Here is a 19,760-nt window from a genome sequence, read left to right on the forward strand (position 1 = left end):
GGTGAGGTTGCGAGAAAAGAGGTCCCATCTGTTGAAAATATATATATATATATATATATATATATATATATATATATATATATATATATATATATATATATATATATATATATATATATATATATATATATATGTGTGTGTGTGTGTGTGTGTGTGTGTGTGTGTGTGTTTGTGTGTGTGTGTATGTGTGTATGTATGTATTTATGGATGTATATATATGTTAAACGGCCCGGGTTTGGAGGGTCATCTCATCTTAAGGTGTATCTGTTTTAAGAACAGAAACAAACATCTCACTTTTCTTGAGATGTCTCTGGTAGCCATGGCTCTTTCCTTGGGTCAGCAGTCCCCTTCTCCTTCGTCATATGACTCTCATTAAACCTATCTTTACACAAAGGCCTACTGAAATGAGACACTGATATGCAAAACTAGACTTTACTGACAAATTTAACGAAAGTGATTCAGCAAAAGCTACGATCATGAAATGGTGTGATTCACACCCCTTATCAGTGGAAAACATTTCAGTAGGAAATACTGTTTCACAAGCAAGTAGAATAATGATTCTATGCCAAGCAATACTAGTGAATAATACCTTGGTCATCAAGCACCTGCCGTGAGAGCCACTGACATGTCATCACATATCTCACTGTTGTCTAAAGGAAACCCAAACTTAATATATATGTGCAAAGTATATGTGCATATATATATATATATATATATATATATATATATATATATATATATATATATATATATATATTTACGTGTGTGTGTTTGTGCATATACTGTTTTGCAAGGCACTTTTCCTGTCGACTTCTTATCTGCTGCTCATCCTCTGGTAGTTTGACCTCTGACTTTGTCATAGTCTACACTAAAGTCACGACGCAGTTCAATCAGAGAGAAAATTGCTAACCAGTCAGTTTATCCAGGGTGAAGAATATGAATTATTTCGAACAACAAAAAAAAAAAAAATACTGGAAATATTCTGGCATACACTAGAAATCAGAAAATTGTCATAACAGACTGGTTGGATGGTTCCTACTCAACAAAACAAAATTATTCACACATTATCTTATCGATGAAAATGTTGAATACTCTGATTTGTTTACAAAACTCAAAGTACCCTCCTCGAAAACGTTATCTAGCAGTCTATCTTGTCTTTCAATAACAATAATTTTTGGTGTTTTACAACTTTCAGTATGAAGTTCATTATTGCCTGACGGGGGCATTAGGTTGCATGATGTTTCTTCTACTCTGTTGATATATACAGGAAGAAATTATGCTTATTTTGGAGAGGAAAAACATTAACCTCTCTCTCTCTCTCTCTCTCTCTCTCTCTCTCTCTCTCTCTCTCTCTCTCTCTCTCTCTCTCTCTCTCTCTTTCATGCATTTTCATAATAAGCCTCTACTTAATGTAGACAAGAGTCCTCGATTCTATAGCTACCGATTTTTTTTTCATAATGCCTTAAATGATACCCTTTAACAAACCTTGTTTCTTCAGCTACTTCAGAATGGTTTCGTTGCTCTCTGTGACCTTGCATTAACACCAATAACAATAAATCATTAAACGTCAGTCATTCACCCTCCATGCCGCCGATCTTCTCTTTGCCATCACGCTAGTTTTTTGACGTCCAGTTCTCGTTATCCTCTCGTAATATACAGTAATGAGGCTGCATTATAGTGTCTTTTGAGCTTATGATCACTCATCTCTCCGAAAAGAACTTTTTTTTCCCGTTTCCCTTATTCGTTCGGGTCTTAAGCCTATTGTTCTCACACTGAGAGTACCACATCACAGAATTCATAATTTGAAGTACAGTAACTGATTTATACCTAATTCCCGATCAATCACACCTCATCCCTGTGAAATCTCGGTAATCTCGGAGACCAATAGTTATCATCTCAGACGAATGTCCTCAGTCACATCAGCCCATTTGGGGTCTAGAATTGAATAAAAGAGAGTTTAAGGCTGGGTCGCATGAATACGCTTTCCGCAGCATTAAGTATCTTCTGGCCAAACTTTTTGCCAAGCAGTGGACTTCATTTTTCATATTTTGCTTACAAACAAAGCTGCTTATGACAAATAAGAGAGAACTTGGACAAATTCATTTCTGTTTCCAGTTCAAGATGACTTTTGACGTTAGTTCTTGTCAATAAATCAAACAATTATTGACTGATTGATCTAGACTCCGGCAGCAAGCTGTGACGTTGCCTCTACATTCCCATATCTATACATTAGGCTTCTTACACACTACAAGCGAATCGAAGCGACGCGACGATGAGCGATATTAATGTTTTTAGATATTCCTATGCAGAAACGCTTTGGTCTTCACACACGAGCGAAACGGAGCGAAACGAAGCGAAGCGATTCGCTCAATAAATGGACGATTTTTTTTATCGCTAGCGACAATCAAATTAGGTAAGTTCCCCGTTAACGTTTTTCTGTTGAACGTTTATAGTAAACGTATATAAAAGATCAATATATATTTAATAGAACTTGTTAAATAGCCCTACAGTTCTAATCAAATGTTTAATTGTTTTAAGCAAGTAAACCATTGGTAAAAAGCAAACGGGAAAAACTGTATATTTAAAACATTAAGTTATGTCATATATTTGTGAAATACGAATGAGATGTGTCATATTTTGAGAGTTGGTATATATTACCATTTCGAAACGTGTATCGAACCTGTATCAAAAACGACGCCGCGCTTGAGATGTAAAGAAACAATTCAGTCTGTTTCTTGACTGATTGAGCGCTGCAAGTTGCTGTCAATATGGCCAAGAAGATGCGTTCAAAGGTGAGTTTTTATTGAGAAATTTGAAAGAAGCTAGCCTAGTGCATATAGTGATTTAATTGGAATTATAGAAGTTGTATTCTCTACTAAGAATTTAAAGAAAATATCAGCTGCTGACCGATAAAGTGTCAGTTCTTGCATTTAAGTGCATAACTACGGTAAGCGAGTGCAATTTTTCAAAAGTTGCAGGTTTCATTCGTAAGTAGGAGAAAAATCTATTTTCATGTTTTTGAGTTCTTCAAAGAGATGGTGGAATTCCCCAAGTTTACCTCTCTCATGGTTGATGGGATGGACCCAGTATTTCCTCTTTTGTTGACCGTCCAGCAATAGGTACGCACTCACAAAGTCCTCCATAGCGACTGGTGCAGGTCGCCCAAATGCACCTAATCGCTTCCACCCGTTTCGCTTATATGTAAACACCTAATCGTTTCGTATCGCTTCGCTCATCATCGCTTCCCGTCGCTTCGCTTGTAGTGTGTAAAAAGCCTTAGTCCATCTGGTCTCTCTTCATAACAAAAAAAATTGTGAATTTTCGATGTTTATATATATATATATACTGTGTATATGCATTCACACAAAAAGCACACTAATATATATATATATATATATATATATATATATATATATACATATACATAATTATATATATATATATATATATATATATATATATATATATATATATATATATATATATATATATATATATATATATATATATATTATAATTAGCAAGAAGTCACTAAAAGCCAACCCTTTAGATTGTTGATAGTGGGATTGTCACTGCATAGCCGACCCAAGTTGGCCCAGATACCAACACAGATCAAGTTCTGCTGAACTTTCAAGAATGTAATGTGGCGGAATTTTTTTGTTTTTTGAGAGAGTTGTGGCTAATTTTACAGTGGCCCCAGAGTACTGACCACCCTTTATTCGAGTAAACTGATTGGTAGGGCTCGAGAGTTTATGTTACTGATGAGAATTCATCATCATGACTACGAAAATGTGAAAGCCATTATTTTGAAGGCTTATGAGCTTGTCCCTGAGGCTTATAGACAGCGGTTTAGGAACCTGCAAAAAGGTAGGGAGCAGACGTTCGTAGAATTTGCTAGTAAGTAGCTACTATGTTGAGGATTATAATTATAATAATAAGGTTTCTTAATAAGCATAATTTTTTTATATAGATAAGAACCAACCCAGGAGGCAGGATAACTTCTAATAATACTAATCGCTCCTGACAGGGGTGTGAGGTTTAGTATTTTTGATGGGACAATCATTTCCCGATTGTTCCCTTGGTGGGTTGTTGCCTCCTTACTTTTTTGTTTTCTTTGCACTCTGTAGGAGTTGACGTCTGTCTTGGTGTCTTCGAGATCTTCAGTCAATCAGGTTCTCGACAGCATAGCAGCTTCTTCGAGTATTTTGGAACTGCAGGTATTCGCTACCTGTGGCCCTCTGCAGTTGGAGGATGACGTTGATGGCTGAACCATGTCCATCAGTGGAGCAGTGTTGTTCCTGTTTGACAGCAGTCTTGCTGTTGTCTTGACTCTGCCGATCATCTGTCGTTTTTGGAGATGTTCCTGCTGGCCGTCTTGGGGCGGTTGTTTTCGATGATCGTACGGCAGCAGTCGAGGATGTTCATTCTCTTCGACCTTTTGATGAAACCAACATCTGTGTTGATTGTCTGTCGTGATGTTGTATTCTCGTATGAGGTTGATTTGTTAAAATGCAATTATTCTTCACGTTTTCAAGCTCTTTTTTTCTTTTATGACATTTTTTATCACACGTGATTTATATACGATCATGAAGCTACAAATATCGCAATATCAAATCCACTACCTCGGGAATATCCCGATGGGAATTATCACCGAAGGGGAATTTATAAGTGATAAATGGGCCGGGCACTGCGAGTCTCGATCCCGACACACAGGCAGCGCCAGAGAATCAGTCGGCGCTAACCACTGAGCTATCAAAGAGGTATAAGTTAACGCCGAGTCTAGTGTACTATATTTACCCGTCGAGGCGGAAATTGTACCAACCTCGGCATTAACCCACCTGCGACCATGATAGCTCATTGATGATGCGTTGGAACGCAGCTCTTTTATGACATTTTTTATCACACGTGATTTATATACGATCATGAAGCTACAAATATAAGCAATATCAAATCCACGCTACCTCGGGAATATCCCCGATGAATTATCACCGAAGGAATTTATAAGTGATAAATGGACGGGCACTGCCGAATCTCGATCCCGACACACAGGCGCATCCAGCGAATCAGTCGACGCTAACCACTGAGCTATCAAGAGGTATAAGTTAACGCTGAGTCTAGTGTACTATATTTACCCGTCGAGCGGGAAATTGTACCAAGCCTCGGCATTAACCCACCTCGACCATGATAGCTCATTGAGTACGTTGGAACACGCAGCTCTTTTATGACATTTTTTTATCACCGTGATTTATATACGATTATGAAGCTACAAATATCAGCAATATCAAATCCAGCTACCTCGGGAATATCCCCGATGAAATTATCACCGAAGGGGATTTATAAGTGATAAATGGATGGGCACTGCCGAGTCTCGATCCCACGACACACAGGCCAGCCACGCATCCAGCGAATCCAGTCGACGCTAACCACTGAGCTGGGATGCGCGTCTGTGCCGGGATCGAGACTATGCCCGTCCATTTATCACTTATAAATTCCCCGGTGATAATTCCCCCATCGGGGTATTCCCCGTGGCGATGGATTTGATATTAAGCGATATTTGTAGCTTCATGATCGTGTATATAAATCACGGTGTGATAAAAATGTCATAAAAGAGCTGCGTGTTCCAAACGCATTCAATGAGCTATCATGGTCGAGGTGGGTTATTGCGGTTGGCACAATTTCCCGCTCTCGACGGGTAAATATAGTACACTAGACTTTCGGCGTTAACTTATACCTCTTGATAGCTCAGTGGTTAGCGCCGACTGGATTCGCGGGATCAATATGTCGTCGGGATCGACTGGCAGCGCCCGTCCATTTATCACTTATAAATTCCCTTCGTGATACCCATCGGGGATATTCCAGGTAGCGCGGATTTGATATTGCCGTATTTGCAGCTTCATGATCGTATAAATCACGGTGTGATAAAAAAATGTCATAAAAGAGCTGTGTTCTAAATCGACAAAGCCGAGCTATCATGGTCGAGGTTAATGCTGAGGCTAAGTACAATTTCTGCTCCTCGACGGGGTAAATATAGTACATAGACTCGGCGTTTATACCTCTTGATAGCTCAGTGGTTAGCGACTGGATTCGGATGCTGAATCTGTGTGTCGTGGGATCGAGACTTCGGCAGTGCCTCCGTCCATTTATCATTATAAATTCCTTCGTGATAACGCCGGGGATATCTCGAGTAGCATGATTTGATATTGCCATATTTGTAGCTTCATGATTGTATATAAATCAATGGTGGCGATAAAAAAATGTCATAAAAAGAGCTCGTGTTCCAACGTAGTGAGCTATCATGGTCGAGGTTTAATGCCGAGGTTATACAATTTCCGCTCTCGACGGGTAAATATAGTACTAGACTCGCGGTTAACTTATATACTCTCTTGATAGCTCAGTGGTTAGCGCGTCAACTGGATTCGCTGGATGCGCGCTCTTGTGTGTCGTGGGATCGAGACTTTCATGCCCGTCCATTTATCACTTATAAATTCCCTTCGTAATAATTCCCCATCGGGGATATTCCTGAGGTAGCGTGGATTTGATATTAAGCGATATTTGTAGTTTCATGATCATATATATATATATATATATATATATATATATATATATATATATATATATATATATATATATATATATAAACTTTCAGAATCGACTTTTGCATTTACAGCACCAAGAACTCCGTAAATGAATATGCAATAATATATACCTGTACAAGAGATGTGATGATTAACACTCATAGACAACCCTGCAGGCAGCAAGTTATTCCATGCAGAGAATTTTAAAAGGAATGTTTTTCCTTAGTTTCCTTAAGTTCAACTGTTGTCGATATTTCAGTATCGTTTCGTTGATTCCTGAATCATCCTTCTTCTCTTCTTTCGAGAAAAGTGAAGTTGCCTTAGCAACTATTCATTTCGTCAGTCAGTCCGATATGCTGGAAGCGATCAGAAGGCGAAAAGTAAAGAAAAAAAAACACTACAATGGGCTGGCACTCTTAAGACAACGGAGAAACTGCAAATTTCGTTTCGTGAAAATCCATTTCATCCCTCTAAAACCATCATAATTCCTCCTACAGTTAATGACTTAACTTAGAACTGAAGCGTTGACTCCTGTTTATCATACACAGCAGATTAATACTGAGTCACAGATTTGATAATAATATCCTGTGGCATTTTACTTTTACGAAGTCAGCATATTCAGAAGGCTCCAGATTGCGGAGGAGAGGCAAAATCCGAATGCTAGATAAAAGAAATATTCGTTTTCATTTTGCCCGAACTTTTTGGGCAACTTTGTCTCTGGCTCCATCATATATATTTCCCTCAGTGCAGCTGCATCACCCCTAGAGCATATAAACACTTGAAGAGTCCCTTCACCTCCACATCCTAATTGATTACGCCTTTTCAGTGGCTTTACTGGGTTACACGAGAATCGACATTTTTATTTCAAGTCTTTTTACCTTCAATATACAGAATTATTTGGCAAAGGCTTTTTGAAGATGGCATCAGGAAGATGGTGGCATCTGTAGCGATGGTTCACATCTCAAGTATGATTTGAAAGGACGAGAACAGGGTGAAAGCACATAGGAGTTGCGCATTTTATTTCAAGGGCCTGCGGCCTGCTGCAAAACATTTTAGAGATATATTTCAACAGGGATACATCTTAACGCCACGTCTCTTAATTTATCCTAGAGAGCCATGCTCTGACCTGGCTGGGGGAGATAGTGTGGGTGACGCCCCGCTCCTCAACGTGACGACGTGAACGCAACCGGTCCTGGTCGTTTCGGCCGTAAGTCACTTTCGGCCGTAACATCCAAAACAATGTAAGACGTTATGTTTATGGTATTTACCGTTATGTTTATGGTATTTACCATTATTATTTCATGTTTTACGTACATCCCCAAGGGGCTGGTACTAAACACGGCGCCCATTTTGTACGTAAACGTGCTTACGGCCGAAACGACTTACAGCCAAAACGACCCGAATGCAACGCAACTACTCTGCAATATTACCAATGTGGGCTTAGATCAAAGAGATGAATTGTTTACGTAGTGATACATGGCTTTTGATTAATCCTTGTTTAATGTTATTTATATTCTTTACCTCATTCTGTAAAATTTAAGCACTCAGAGAATACGCTTACTTACAAAAATGTTTGAGTACGATTTAATCTACGCTAACTTGAAGTAATCTAGCCCTACCCAGCCTAACATTAAAAACATAAAAAAACTAGGTCGTTTTATTAATCCTCTAAAAATTTACCGTGTATCCCGAACACATATAGTTAATACATTTTGCCATCAATTATGCATAATTACAAATTTACTGCAGTTCAGTGATCATATGCATACAAACTAAGATATGCTGATATATACATGTACATATATGTATATATATATATATATATATATATATATATATATATATATATATATATATATATATATATATATATATATATTTTTTTTTTTTCGTTACGTGGGTCATTCGGCTTATGAGTTTAATTATTAATTACTGTGATTTATATAGCCTTGCTTTACCTAAGACCCACACAATCCTATCAATTAAGGCTGAAAGTTAACAAAAAAGGTAGATAATTAACATGATTAGGTTGGTTGCCAGTTGAAACTAGGTCACGGAATATATAGATTTATTCTGAACACATGAATTATATAAACAACATTACTCAAACAACTAGTTTCAACGAAAAAAAAAAAAAAAAAAAAAAGTGAACTGGGATCTTATGGAAGCTAATAACAGCTTCAACTTTGTCCCACTTTGGACACAAGATGTTTCAACATAAATTAGTGAATGATGCAACAGCTGGGGAACTCTTGTGATGAGTCTATAAGCAATTTCAAGCGCGTGACTTGAGTACAGTGATATGCTAATCCTTCTCCAAACAAGATTCTGGCTAGGTTCCAAGGTGTGCCCGAATCTGGAAGAGACGTATCCAAATAACAATTCGATATCAAGGACCTCTCACTTATCATTAATTGACTGCAAGGGATGAATCTTAGATCAAGAATATTACATTAACACCATGGAGGATAATCTATGCAATCTCACTGGGCAACAATTATTGTACTTCATATATTTGACTTCATAAATGGGACATGGTTTCACTAGGATTTTCCTCAGTCAGTGACTGGTTAAGAGAGAGGGAAACTTGAAACATGAAACAAGTGATAGGACTTAACTGTCATCTTCAGACTTACCATTGGAATAAATAATGCAGCAATCAATTGCATCAGAAGCCCTGGTTCCATTGAAATGGCAATTCCCCCGACTGTTCAACAAAAGGGGGGGAAGAACAAAGGGGGGAGGCTGTGAGAGATGCCTGGTGCTTGTGCTCTCAATGAAGGAGGGCTCTAGACTGCCGAGCTGGGTAAAAATGCATGAGTGCTTGCTTGAAAGACTCCTCCCCCCTGGTCTCCTTGACTGGCCTGGGGGCAGCGTCTGAAAAATGACAAAAAACTCACCAGTACAAAGGTCAGAGAAAAGTGAGCTTAAGGTACAATCTGACTAAAGGCTGTCCTAGCAAAACCTATTCTGTTGAATATACCCCTAAACTAAACTTCATAGTCCCATCTGACAGTTGGTGTTTTTGGAAAAACAACCCAGCTCTCTGGCCTCCCATCCTAGACTGCTTTACAAAGAGAAAGCTTTGGTTCTTTCTTTTTTTATATTTCTACTAAATAAAGGAAGAGAGGCCAAACAAGGTAATATTTGTAATATATAATACATATATACACACACACATATATATAAATATATATATATATATATATATATATATATATATATTATATATATATATATAAAAGTTGAAATATTTATCTCCTATATATTTTATTAGTATGCATATACATAAAAACATTGAAAGTCTTTATGTATCTCCTTTTATATTTATATATTAGGATCTCATATATGTATATATAATATATATATATATGTATATATATGTATATGTGTATATGTATACATATATATATGTATATATATATAAACTAGTAAACGATCTATTCACTTGCTATTCTACTAGCCAATGCCTTTCTTGGTAACTGATAAAGTAGACTAAGAGCATACTTATGAAAACTTACAGTGAAAATGACGTCACTTTACGACACGAGACCGAAGATAACATTGACAGATAAGAACCTGTCTCATCCAGAAAAGCCCACCAACCCAGACATTAACCTTGAATGTCTAGACCCCTCCCTAAAAATGTCTCCCTAAATGACCTTTAATACTAAGCGAATTTTGCCTCAGAAGCAAAGCAAACACTTTGCAAATAGGGAATAGTTCATTTTTTATAAGTTAAGAGTTGTTCATAGCAGTAGACAGCGAATAAAGTGTGGAAGAGAAGGAAGAAAAGAGTGAAATACGATAGAAGAGAAAATGAGATATAGAATTATACAATTCAGGCCGATGGCCAAGCACTGGGACCTGTGAGGTCATTCACCGCTGAAAGGAAAATTAAGAGTAAGAGGTTTAAAAGCTGTAACAGGAGGAAAACCTCGCAGTTGCTCTATGAAACAACAGTTAGAAGAGAGTGGAAAATAAGAAAGAATATGAACGTAGGAACAGTAAAAGGAATGAAAGGGGTTGCAGCTAGGGGCCGAAAGGGCACTGCAAAGAACCATAAGTAATGCCTGCAGTGCACTGCCTGAGGTGCACTACCCACCACTTACCGGGGATAGAAGACGAAGGAGTGGAGCAGACTCTCTCGTCCTTGCTTGACACCACCACAGTCATCCACTTTTGTTTGCAAGCGAAGCTTTTCCGGGGAGTTCCGTATATTTCATTTGAATTGCTTTAGCTCTGGACGATTACTTCTTTCTTGTTAGGTTTCTTCATCACTGATAATAACAGATCTTTTAATAGTATTGCAAAATGTAGGTAGCTCTAAAAGATATTCTCAATTTTCTGCACCTTTCTAAAGTCATGACGTTAAAGCGAAAGTGGTAATAAGGGTTAAGTTTCAGCCAGGTTTTGTACCCTGAGTGTTGTATTTCTCACTGGCTATTTTACGCCGTCTGTGGTGACGCCGCTTATGCAGACTTCCTCTGATACCGTAGCATCTTGTGTGTTGGATTTATTCGAGAATTTTTCTTTTATTTCTTGAGAAGATCATGTGTAAAATATTCAACGGATTCTTTGTGCATTCCTGTACGCTTTTTTATTAGTTTTCTATCAAAGAAAACTACTGAGATGGCTATTTGTTTGTCCGTCAGCTCTTTTTCTGTCCCCCCTCAGATCTTAAAACCTACTGAGGACAGAGAGTTTCAAATTGGTATGTTGATCATCCACCCTCCAATCATCAAACATACCAAATTGCAGCCCTCTAGCCTCAGTAGTTTTTATTATATTTAAGGTAAAAGTTAACCATGGCCATGGCTGAGAGTTTCATGGGCCGTGGCTGAGGGTTTCATACAGCATTATAAGCTTTACAGAAAACTCCAATGCACCGAAGAAACTTCGGCGCATTTTTTACTTGTTTTGAAGGGTTACCACATAGTCTAAATAATTATTGAGACAAGATTTTATATTAATCAAGCACTAAAGCAAAATAACTTAGCAATGAACTGTAAACGTCAAGAATTAGGATAACAAATCATTGCAATATTTTTACCTCTTACTATACTAGCCCCACAAAAACCGAGTTCCTCAAATTGTTGCAGAGAATGAAATATCGCGGGAATCAGTAGAAAATTAAGGCTTGTAGGCTATTGACCACATCGCCAAACTAAGATGGTCATGATTACACACCAGCCGTTCAAGTAGCAGATGGCATTAGAAATGAAATGAATGGAATATTGAATTTAGGCTAAAGGTCAAGCACTGGAACCTATGAGGTCATTCAGCGCTGAAACGGAAATTGACAGTAAAAGGTTTGAAAGGTTTGACAGGAAGAAAGTAAGATGGGAGAAAGAGAATATGAAAGGAGGTACAGTAAAAGGTATGAAAGGGGTTGCAGCTAGGGGCCGAAGGCACGCTGCAGAGAACTTTAAGTAATGCCTACAGTGCACCGCATAAGGTGCACTGACGACACTACCCCCCTATGGGGAGATGACATTAGTCACAAGTCTTAACTTCTGGGAAACTTTCTAGAGGGGTACCTCCGTATAAATGGCACTAAATTCAAATGAACTAGGAGTAAAACTTAATTCACTTCAAAGTTCCCGATGAACGAGAAGTAAGCTCTGGTTTCTTTTCATTAGATGTAATGATCATATGTGTAAGGTTATTTGGCACTTTGCAGTAAGTACGTAGATGGCAGGGTAACCTACTTGATTACCTTGACTTTAATAATTTAACAATCTACATTCACATAACTCGTAAACAAGGATAGCATAGGCTACTTGGTCACTTTTATCAGTATTCCATTAAGTCACTGGGTCTCTTGAAGAGTTATAACAATTAGAAGCTGATGGCATGGCGCTGAACTGAAATGTAAATTAATGTTACAATTCCAATAATGACTGAACATGTCAAGTGATGCCGGTCATTTGTTTTAAAATCAATATGTCAAAGGCAGGTCATTTAGTCTTGCAACCTTGCATTTCTCTTACATTAAATTTTTTTTCTTTCTCTTTCTCTGTCTTTGTCAGACTAGATAAATCGCATGTCTTTCATATTAATTTGTATTATAAAAAGCTGACAAGACTGATATTTGTAATTAAAAGTATTAAACTTTGTAGATGCATACCGATATGTCCCTTACCGATAATTTCTAGATGTGGATCTAGATCAACAGTAACCCTGGTGGCAGTTGATGAAGGTTTTTCAAAATGGTCGTCCATTCCATTCAAACTATAAATCTTTGGTATTGGTATCTAAATAAATAAGTATGAGGTCAGTAAACTCATTCCAAAATTAAACATAATTGTCTGAACACGTTTTTGATGCATACTGATATGTAAGGATGATGCTGAACAGTATAGCTGTATTAATATCCTGAATGTATCAAATATAATAGAAATGTATTTTGAAGAAAATATCTTGATAGAACAAAAACAATTACAAATCCTGTCAACAAAAAAAAAAACTCCAGTTATTTACCTAATAAGAAAAAAAAGTTTCCGGAAACACGCCTAGCAACCAAGGAGAAGACCTGCAGATTGATTTCCAGATTATATCTTTCATACCAAACAAGGAAGTTAATTCTGAAGACTTCTTCAAGGATGACAACTAGTGAGTGTATCCGGCAATTGCTAAAGCTTCAGAGGAAAGAAGGAAAAAAGAGGTAAGGAAGAGAATTAATAATCCTTCATAAAAAGAACCAATTAAGCCGCATAGGGTTCTTTGTGTTAATGAGAAATAAAGCGGCAAAAGAACACTGATTTCTAATACAAAGGTGTTCGCAGACCTTACATGAATCAAGTGCTTTCACCACCAGTAAGAGATGACAAAGAACCCTGGAAAAGTTGCTCAACTGAGAAAGCAGATATAAAAAAAAAAGGACCTCATCGTTTGGACATTGCACATGAAGGATAGGAATTAAAGAATGGTAAGAGCATTGGTATAGATATGATTTCCTGTGAGAACCCATCTTATATATACTGTATTGAATAAAATTGCTATTGGACTCATTCCATCAACCGTGTGTAATTTATTTCAAAGGATTTATTTCCTCTTTGACGGGATTAGCAGATGCACAGCGTGGAACGTTTCGACTTTATTTCCAGATATCATTGATGCAATTATTCACTGGCAGTTGCTCCTTCATGCACCCATGACGGCAGCTTTCATATAAAATTTAAGCCAGTTACAAAACACAGACACAAGCACACTGCACACACACACATTGTGTATCTCTCTCTCTCTCTCTCTCTCTCTCTCTCTCTCTCTCTCTATATATATATATATATATATATATATATATATATATATATATATAGATATAGATAGATAGATAGATAGATATCAGCAATAAGACATCAACCTACACGTGACAAATGTATACGTAGAGAACCACCCCGAAGAAGTGTCCGCAATACACGAAAGCGCTTGGTACCTGGTCTTTAATTTTCACCTTTCATGTGGTTGTCTACGTATATATATATATATATATATATATATATATATATATGTGTGTGTGTGTGCGTATATATATACATGTGTGTGTGTGTGTGTGTGTGTGTGCGTGTATTCGTGTGTACGTATATATACATATGTGTGAGTGCGTATTTTTTACGTATTTTTTAAACCTATAAGATATTACTTTAGAAACAATACCCTGGAATAATTATATGGTGTTTTGCATAATGGCTTTTGTCAGGGTCATTAAGTTCCTAAAATCATTCTTATAAGACGTACAATTCAAAATATAAGAACACTTCTATGAACTGGGCAGCAGTTTTAAAAAGTTAGTTAATAGACTCAAGGGTGAACTAATTTATCTAATTATCCACTGTCTTTTAAGTAACTGTTGCAGAGAGTTGTTCTGAGGGTGTTCTGGAGCTCTACTTTTTTTAATCTTTACTTGTAAGACGTTTGTTGGTCCAGAATACAAGAGAGCTTAGGTGTATATGATGCTACTTTTCTTGTGTTTTTATACCCAACCCCAACATAAACGCAAAATGAAGTTGGTTTTAAAGATATACAGAGATTGAGAGCTTGCTAGGACAGTGTTGTCGTAGGCGTATGACGCTCAGGAACGTAAAAATAAAGATTCATTAATTAACCACTTTTTTTTATTTTATTCAGTAGATGAAATCTATTCATATGGAACAACCCCACGGGGCCATTGACTTGAAATTCAGGCTTCCAAAGAATTTGTTGGTTTCAACCTCCAAACCACACCACGGCAGTAACTGATCGCAAGACAGAGCCAGTGATTTTTTCATCGCCCTGGGCGAGGTATAAATTTTCTTTTACATACAGAGGTGATAGAGATGACATACTTCAGGTCTTTTCTCTGAGGAAGGTAGTCTCCTTTTTCCAAAAATGGTAAATATAATTTAGACCATTGTTATTCTTCCCAAGGTCCGTCTTAACAAAACAACCATTTTTGCCTTTAACTCTCGTGCTCCAGAAACTTGATCCTGTCATTCAACTTGTAGGGCATCAGCAGCCACGTTCTGTTGAAATGCCAAGTTGCCATAGTACTACTATGTATTTCAGGAAGTTTGAGTCATTGTTTTTTGCCAATATCTTTCAAATTAATTGATGGATCGGTGTGCTACTTTGCAACAGTGTGTTTCACACTCTCCCCTAATTTTTGGCAATAAATTCAATTTCCAAATTCAGCTTTTTCAGGCACTCTACTCCTGAATTTAATGGGGTAGCCAGCAAACTGACTAACGCTTTCGGACATACGAGCTTGGGTACTACTGAACTTGTCCTGAGTATCTACTTATGGTAAATTCCTCGCTACCCTCAACTTTCCTCTTTGACTCCACCATTCTTCACCCTATCCTTCCTTGACGATGTTACTTTCTTCTTGAATGTGATTGTTTTTATTTTGTTTGCATAATTTTTTGATGAACAGTTTTCATGTTTATTCTAAATTCACTGTTCTACATATATAATAAAAAAATAATGGGTTAAAATCACAGAACAGTTTATAACCATTTGAGACAATGTACACGATATCATAGATATATGTCAATAAACCAGTTTTATCTTTGCCTTATTCCCTTATATATATGACCGTGAAAGATAACCATAATCAATATCTTACCTCTTCAGATTTATTCTTAATTTTTGGGCAGCTTTTTCCCTGCCGTAGACTTCAATACATACAGCAAATGCATTTCTGCATCCATGGGGGAAATTTCAACATGTAAGCCATAACTCTGAACAGCGATGAGACAACCCTCTCTGTGGTTACTGGAATACACAAGTGATAAACCCGTCGTTTAACCCGACATTTCATTCATCAACTACAAAGATTTCAAAACCCTAAATTCTGCATAGCCATGTAGGTCGTTAGTTTATTTCATCCTACATTGCTCAGTCGAAAAAGTGCAATGCTAATATGTGCCTGAAAACATTCCATTACTTAACAAATATTGCGAAGGCACAGAGAGAGAGAGAGAGAGAGGGCGGGTGGGGAATGAAAGAAAAGACAGACGGCGAAGTGAGGTGTCAAGAATGAGGAAGGGTCGGTGCTGGGAAGGATAGGTACCCCAAGAGTGCTTATCCGAATGAATTCGTAAATCTTGACTGGCTAGGTTTGGCTATGTCAGGTTTGGCTATGTCCTGAAATTCAAGAGTAACGTGCCTTTAAAATCTGTCTTTGGACAAGGAATTTTTTATCAAAAATTATGGGAGGGTGGGAGGAAATCTGTTTCAAAGTACCATACCAATCAATCGATTGGTTTGAAAGAGACGGGCAAAAAACGATGACTCAAACTTCCTGAAATACACAGTAGAAGTCTTCCGTTTCTATTCCTGTAAGACTGAATATTGGTTTTCCTTTCTGAAAAAAAAAGAACTTGATGTCTCTGTTCATTGTTCTAAAAATATTGACAGCAATGTTCCCACTGTATTGATTATTGTGTATATAAGACAGTGCTCCTTAACCTCTGAATATTTGACGGTACGTAGTACTACCTTTGAATACAAACTTTTTTGTAATACTTAAAAGCATATATTTAATGTTGACAAAAATCTAGGGATAATTTGTATGGTTTCCTGTTCCTGAATATATAATGATGACTATATAACATGCTTTAAATGGTTTGGCATTATTCTTAGAGATACTAAAAAACCTTGGCTAATTATGAATTTTTTTTCACTTATACATACGTGAATATTTATGTTCACAAATATCAAGCCACAATATCGTTTAATCTGACAGATTCTTCTCAGACACACTAAACATAGTTCGAAGATATTGTTTGCTGTATAAAATTTTATCTCTCCTATCTCATAAGACAATCTTTCTTGCCTAGGGGTGAGTTATTGTGCACTTCCATAGTTTGTTGTGTTTTGTTCGATAAGAATGCAGATAGTTGTCTCCTTTACCCACTGTCGCTCGAGTAGCATGAGCCCGCGCTGACAGGAGGCCAACTTCATCTGTAAGTAACAACTACAATATCCTAATGACGTAGAACTACTTTGTACGTGACACCAAATTTAATATGTTCAAACTCTCTCTCTCTCTCTCTCTCTCTCTCTCTCTCTCTCTCTCTCTCTCTCTCTCTCTTTATTTTTAGTCAGGTTAGTATATTCGCCTTTAAATTTTGCTAGATTTATCACCGATATCTTCCACATGCAATAATAAATACTTACACATTTGCATGAAACTGCCTATCATATATGCTTATATGCGTAAACACAGAGAGGTACTTAATTTCAGTTATAGTCCATTGGGTGTATATATAATGACTTATCTGATTTTATATATAAAAGTCCAGTTTGATATGAACATCCAAAATATGTTGGATAAAGCAATTTGTTGATACTTGGCATCTTTCCATACACCGTAGATGGTGATCTTTCCTAATGGGGTTTTCGGGGTCGTTATCTAGGACTAATATTGCTTGGGGTTCATTATCTTTGTGATATTTGCAGTCTGTTGTTTATGTTTTTACGGTTATCCCCAACGGGCTTGTACTAAACACGCCGCAGAGGTGGATACGTAGCGGGTTAAAACCCTTGGGGTTACTAGTTAGGAAAGATCCGGGAAATGTCTTATAGTGCAAATATCCATGATACGTTTTCGTCCTAACAGCAAAATAAACGAGAAGTGTAACTTTATACGTTCGGAGAATCGCCTCTGTCGTACCGTGGTTGAGAGAATGAAGAGTGGTGGCAATTGCGGTTTACTCATATGACCGAAGTGGTGGCAGACAAATATGATTGTTTGCTGTGCAGAGAGCGTTTATGTTAAAATATATCCACCCTAACTTATCAAAAAGGGTGTAAGTTTAACTACTTACTAATACATACATGCGAATACAAACACTTACACACCCACAAAAACACACACACAAATGTAGTGGTAATTACGATAGTGGCATAGTTGTGCAGGATACACACAATCATTTATATGCAACCTAAAAGTGGAATCTGGAAAACAGCGCTGTCAAGAAAATGGCTGAGTAAATCAATAATATCATCAGATTCATATTGTAATGGTGAAGTTGAAAGGAATTTATGAAGAACCGAACAGCACATAGAAGGGATGTTAAGAAAACAATACGACGGCGGAAGACAATCCGAACCGAGAATGGCTTTGGATGATGCTGACACCTACTACTGGGTGAGTTACCTGCAGCAAATGGAATCTAATGACGTCGTCGCCTGAATTTGGTGGGTTACCCCAACGGCCAACCTGCTATATTCATAAATAATTGGAATTAATCAAAAAGAGAAAAGGGAATCTAGAGCACTATCGTCTCACTTAGCATGTCTCCATTTTAGAGCTGCAACTAAAAATTTCCTCATAAGTAACCTAATTAAAAGATAGTTAATCGTGTTTGAGTGACTTCTGTCTCATTTTCACGTATGCCTTCATTCTTTTTGTTGAAGATAGTAAACAGGGTAACAGTTAACCTGCATGTTAAAGGCCATCTGTAGTATGACTATTTATCTCAGCGACCTCAAAAACTATGAATTAGATGCTAATATCTGTGATTTTTGACACTTTATTTTTCACCCTTTGCCTGAAGTTGCGAGTGATAATGCGAGTATGGGAGATTTTTTGCCTGAGAAAATAGGCAGTCCTCGGCATATATTTATAAGAACTACATGCCAAAATGTGGGGACCACATTTTCTTTTCAAAATCTCTCGCACACCACAACTTTCTTATAATACACACAGAAAATATACATATATATATATATATATATATATATATATATATATATATATATATATATATATATATATATATATATACAGTATATAATGTATAATGTGTGTGTGTGCATGTGTGTGTGTGTAAATGTGTGTGTACATACTTAAAATCACAGGAAGACATGATGTACACGTGCAGATACCGGTATGTAGTATATATGGATTCATTTAAGCAACAGATGCTTCACTTGCCTCATGTATGTTTTTTTATGTATGTATATATATATATATATATATATGGATATATATATATATATATACTAGGAAACTGGACTTGTTAAGCAAAAGATGCTTCACCAAGCCAGTTTGTAAACAAAAGGTTTAATTGAAGACTTACTCAGAATTTTTTTATAATTTATGGAAGGTCACGGAATTTAGATTTCTTTTGCCAATTTACAGTGATTTATTTATAGAAACTTATCAACACTAGCAAATCAACATTTAGACACAATACACCATCACTGATTCAAAATAGGACACAGTAACAATAATGAAATGAATTGGCAACAAGCAAGTGGATAAAAATGGGGCCAATCTGCAATAATCATTCAATGATAATAATCACATTCAGTCTGCCCTGATTATGAAATATATATATGATGGTGTTCCAGGATGGAGGAATACTTCATAAGAACAGTTGGCCATAACTATTGTGGTGGCAGGCGGGGTATGGAAGCATTTTCATTCTCTCTTTAGCCTGCTAGATAGCAAAGATGGAAACCAAATTTACAGAGAAATTCTGCCCTTCTCAGTTGTCCTCTACCTGCAAGAAAAGGCCAACAAGTCAATTTGGCCTAGCTCCTGTTCCCCAGACCTAAATGCCCTTCTGCCACACATTTAAAAGGGATAGGGTTTTGGTATTGTTCTTCTGGATCGCAAAACCCCAGGTCAAAATACCTTGTTTCTCCATCACCGGGGTAGAACAAATGATTTCACAATTAAATGATTCCTGG

Source organism: Macrobrachium rosenbergii, chromosome 41 (assembly GCF_040412425.1).
Source record: "Macrobrachium rosenbergii isolate ZJJX-2024 chromosome 41, ASM4041242v1, whole genome shotgun sequence".
NCBI classification, from domain to species: Eukaryota; Metazoa; Arthropoda; class Malacostraca; order Decapoda; family Palaemonidae; genus Macrobrachium; species Macrobrachium rosenbergii.